Raw genomic sequence first — 5,556 nt, 5'->3', positions numbered from 1 at the left:
AGCAGCAGCAGCCCCAGAAGCAGAAGGAGCAGAAACAGCAGAAGCAGCAGCAGCAGCAGCAGCAGCAGCCCCAGAAGCAGAAGCAGCAGCAGCAGTAGCAGCCCCAGAAGCAGAAGCAGCAGCAGCAGCAGCAAACATACCCAAGAGGAGTAGATGGCAGAAAAAAAAAATCCCTCAGGGCTGAAATCAATCAATTAGAAACAAAGAGAACAATATAAAGAATCAACAAAACCAAGAGTTGGTTCTTTGAAAAAAATCAACAAGATAGATAAACCTTTAGACAAACTAATTAAAAAGCAGAGAGACAGTATCCAAATTAACAAAATCAGAAATTAAAAGAGAGACATAACAGCAGACACTGAAGAAATTCAAAGAACCATTACGTCTTACTTCAAAACTTTGTACTCCACAACATTGGAAAATCTAAATGAAGTAGACAGTTTTCTCCATAGATATTATTTACCATAGTAAAATCAAGATCAGGGAAACAATGTAAATATACCTATAACCCCTAAGGAAATAGAAGAACTTATTAAAAGTCTCCAAAAAAAAAACCCAGGACCAAACAGTATTAGAAAGAATTCTATAGCCGGGAGCGTACCTGGCTGTTGCCAGATAACTGTGGAGGTGGAGTTTAGACAGAATACTAACAGTGTACTCCCATATATAAAATAAAATAAAATAAAATAAAATAAAATAAAATAAAATAAAATAAAATAAAAGAAAAGAAAAGAAAAGAAAATAAAAGAAAATAAAATAAAAGAAAAGAAAAGAAAAGAAAAGAAAATAAATTCTTGCCGGGCGGTGGTGGCGCACGCCTTTAATCCCAGCACTTGGGAGGCAGAGGCAGGTGGATTTCTGAGTTCGAGGCCAGCCTGGTCTACTGAGTTAGTTCCAGGACAGCTAGGGCTACACAGAGAAACCCTGTCTCGAAAAAACAAACAAACAAAAAAACAAAAAAAAAAACAAAAAAGAAAGAAAGAAAGAAAGAAAGAAAGAAAGAAAGAAAGAATTCTATGAGACATTCAAAGATGAGCTAATACTAATCCTAAAAGTCTTCCACAAAGTAGAAACAGAAGGAATATTGCCAAATTCATTCTATAAGGCAGCAGTCACCCTGATACCCAAACCACACAAATACACAACAAAGAAAGAGAATGTCATACCATATTCCCTTATGAACATTGATGCAAAAATATTCAACAAAATACTCTCAAACCAAACTCAATAACACATCTAGCTGGGCAGTGGTGGTGCACGCCTTTAATCCCAGCACTTGGGAGGCAGAGACAGGCGGATTTCTGAGTTCGAGGCCAGCCTGGTCTACAGAGTGAGTTCCAGGACAGCCAGGGTTACACAGAGAAACCCTGTCTCGAAAAACAAAAACAGAAACAAAACCCCAAAACAAACAAACAAACAAACAAAAAGCCAACAACAACAACAACAAACCACATCTAAAACAACATCTACCATGATTAAACAGGCTTCTTTCCAAGGACACAGGGTTGGTCCAACATACGAAAATTCATCAATGTAATACACCATATAAACAAACTGAAAGAAAAAAAATCCACATGATCATCTCAGTAGATGCTGAAAAGGATTTGACAAAATCCAAGACCCCCACACAATAAAAGTCCTGGAGAGATCAGGGATACAAGGCCCATACCTAAACACAATAAAGGCAATATATTGGAAGCCGATAGCCATCATTGAATTAAATGGAGAAAAACTGAAAGTAATTCCATTAAAATCAAGGACAAAGCAAGGTTCCCCACTCTCTATTTATTCAATATAGTATGTTAATTTTTGGCCATAGCAATAAGACAACAAAAGGAGATCAAGGGGATACACATTAGAAAGGAAGAAGGCAAAGTATCGCTATTCACAGATGATATGCTAGGATACATAAGTGACCCCAGAGAACTCTTACAGCTGACAAACACCTTCAGCAAGTGGCTGGATACAAAATTAATTCAAAAAGAAATCAGTAGCCCTCCATCATTACAAAAATGATGAACGGGCTGAGAAAGAAATCAGAGAAACCACACCCTTCACAATAGCCACAAATAATATACAATATCTTGGTGTAACTCTAACCAAGCAAATGGAAGACCTGTATGATAAGAACTTCAAGTCTTTGAAGAAAGAAATTGAGGAAGATATCAGAAGATGGAAAGACCTCCTGTGCGCATGGATCAGTAGGATTAACACAGTGAAACTGGCCATGTTACCAAAAGCAACCTACAGATTTAAAGCAGTCCCCATCTAAATTCCAACACTCTTCTTGACACACCTTGAAAGAACAATACTCAACTTCATACAGAAAAACAAAACAAAACTAAACAAACAAACAAACATCAGGAAAGCCTAAACAATAAAAGAACTTCTGGAGGTATCACCATCCCTGACTTCAATCTGTACTATAGAGCAATAGTAATAAAATTCATATGATGTTGGTGTAAAGATAGGTTGATCAACAGAATTGAGTTGAAAACCCAGGAGTAAGCATAAACATGTACAGACACTTGATTTTTGACAAAAAAGCCAAAACTATACAGTGGGGAAAAAAAGCACCTTCAATAAATAGTGCTGGTCTAACTGGATGTCTATATGTAGAAGAATTCAAATAATCCATATTTATCACCGTGCACAAAACTCAAGTCCAAGTGGATCAAAGAATTCAATGTAAAACAAGTAACACTAAATTTAATAGAAAAGAAACTGGGGAACATCCTTAAACGCATTCAGTCAGGAGACAACTTCCTGAATAGAAAACCAACGGCTCAGGCATTAAGATCAACAGTTAATAAATGGGACCTCATGAAACTGAAAAGTTTCTGTAAGGCAAAGGGGACTCACAATAGAACAAAACAGCAACCTACAGAGTGGGAAAAGATCTTCACCAATCCTACATCCAACATTCAGCTGGTATCTAAAATATATAAAGAAATCAAGAAATCACAACCAACAAACCAAATAACCCAATTAAAAAATGGGGCACAGTGTTGAGGGTAATATTTAAAATGGCGACACCTGATCTGGCTTGTTCTTATGGGGCTGCCATGTTCCCAACTAGACAAGGCCCGGGGCCAAGAGCGGTGGCATGCTCCTGCCAGTCTCAGTTCAGACCATAGCTCAGGCCAGCCAGAAGCACAGGCCCTGGCACCCACGAGACGCCATTGTGGTGACTAGATCAGCCAATCCACCACACTGTCCACAATACTTGGCTGGGCCCAGATAATACCCACCATCCCGCAGTACCCGGTAGAGTGAAGACTCCTAATACTTAATGGCTATCCAATTGGTACATATATTTGGAAACGCTCAATTAACAAAATTACCACACAATTAGAATTGTAAACCCAATTAACTAACCTAGATATGAATAACTACCCGGGACTGCTAAAGACACGCAGATGTCCCCAGTTATCTTCTCTCCTGCTCTCCTCTCCTTCATCCCTCCCCCTCCTCTTCCTTCTCTTCGTCCTCTCTTTGACTACCTCTCATACAGCCCAAATGCTGAGCTTTATACAAATGTAGTGGGAAGATATCCCGCTACAGTACAGAGCTAAAGTGAATTCTCAACAGAGGAATCTCTAATGGCAGAAAAGTACTTAAAGAAATGTTCAGTATCCTTAGTCATCAGGGAAATGCAAATCAACTCTGAGTTTCCATCTTACAGCAATTAGAATGGCTGAGATAAAAAATTCAAGTGACAGCTCATGCTGGTGAGGATGTGCAGCAAGGGGAAACTCTTCCATTGCTGTTGGGAATGCAAATCTGTACAAACACTTTGGAAATCAATTTGGTTGGTTTCTCAGAAAACCAGGAATAGTTCTACCTTAAGATCCAGCTATACCACTCCTGTGCATTTACACAAAAGATGTTCCAACATACCACAAGGACAGTTACTCAGCTATGTTCGTAGCTGCTCTATTTATAATTGCCAGAAACTGGAACAACCTAGATGTCCCTCAACTGAAGAATGGATAAAGAAAATATGCTTCATTTACACAATGGAATACTATTCAGCTATTAAAAACAAAAATATCATGAAATTTGCAAGTAAATGGACAGAACTAGAAAATATCATCCAGACTGACGTAACTCAGACCCAGAAAGACACACATGATATATACTCACTTATAAAGTACAGGATAACGATGCTACAATCCACAGATCTAAAGAAGCTAAGTAACAAGGAGGGCCCAAGGAAGGATGCCTGAATCTCTCTGAGAAGGAGAAATAAACTATACATTGGGGATGGATGAATGGAGGGAATTAGGTGGGAGAGGGGATGGAGAAAGGGGACAGGAGGGAAAGAGACCTGGATTGGTGGGAGTGGGAGGCTTCACTGGGACTAACTAGAAACCTAGGACAATGGAAACTTTCAGGAATCTATGAGGGTGACTTAGCTAAGACTCCCAGCAGTTGGGAATACTGAACCTGAGATGACTACCTCCTGTAACCATACAAGACTTCCAATGGAGGGATGGAAACACCAACCAACCCACAACAAGACCTTCAACCCACAACTTGTCCTGCCTAGGAGCTGCACAGAGATAAAGATGGAGCAGAAATGGAAGGAATCACCAATCAATGACTGGACCAACGTGAGGCCCAGGCCATGAGAGAGAGGCAACCCCTGACACAATGAATGATATTCTGCTATACTTGCAGATCGATGCTTAGTATAACCGTCATCTGAGAGGCTTCATCCAGCAACTGATGGAACAGATGTAGAGACCCACAGCCTAACATGAGGAGGAGCTTGGGGAATCGTGTGGGAGGGGGTAGAAAGGACTGAGGGGTAGAACGGACTGAGGGAGACAGAGGGGTTAAAGGACACCACAAGAAAACCGATAGGATCAACTAACCTGGGCCCATAAGGGCCCACAGAGACTGAACCACTAAACAGAGAGCATACATGGAATGGACCTAGGCCACCTACACATATGTAACAGTTGTCCAGCTCGGCCTCCATGTTGGATTCCCAACAACAGGAACAGGGCTGTATCTGACTCTGCTGCCTGCCTTTAGGTCCCTTTCCCCTAACTGGGCTTGCCTTGTCTGGCCTCAGTAGAAGATGTGCCTAGTACTACTGCAACTTGGTATGCCAAGGTGGGTTGATATCTGTGGGAGGTCATCCCTTCTCTGAGGAGAAAGGGGGAGGGCTATGGAGAGAGGAGAGATGAGAGGAAAGGATGGGAGGAGAGCAGGGAGTGAATCTGTGATTGGGATATAAAGTAAATAAATTGATTAACAAAAGTGTAAAATAAAAATAAAATAAAGCAAAAAAAGAGGGAAAAAGAAAACAAACAAACAAACAAACAACAACGAAAATCCCCAGAGGCCAGCAAATTAAATAATGCAGATAAAATAGATAAGTTCCAACAATGTACAATCAAAAATGACAGGAAAGAAATCCTTGGGCTGACACTCAATTAGTAAAACACTTGCAAAGCAAACACAATTTGAGTACAAGTCCCTCCACCCACTCACATCACTGGGGGATTCTAGGCAGGGGCTCTACCACTGAGCCACACCCCAGCC

The 5,556-nt window shown here is 40.5% G+C and overlaps 1 protein-coding gene across 3 annotated transcripts in view; it reads right to left on the bottom strand.

Annotated features, from left to right (window-relative positions):
* Window positions 1–5,556, bottom strand: part of Kpna7 (karyopherin subunit alpha 7) — a 37,103-nt gene that overhangs the window by 29,943 nt on the left and 1,604 nt on the right. The window lies entirely within an intron of this gene.

The sequence above is a fragment of the Grammomys surdaster genome, unplaced genomic scaffold (genome assembly GCF_004785775.1).
Source record: "Grammomys surdaster isolate TR1022 unplaced genomic scaffold, NIH_TR_1.0 126109, whole genome shotgun sequence".
NCBI lineage: Eukaryota > Metazoa > Chordata > Mammalia > Rodentia > Muridae > Grammomys > Grammomys surdaster.
The sequence above is the reverse complement of the archived record's forward strand: the minus strand, read 5'-3'. Positions and strand labels throughout refer to the sequence as shown.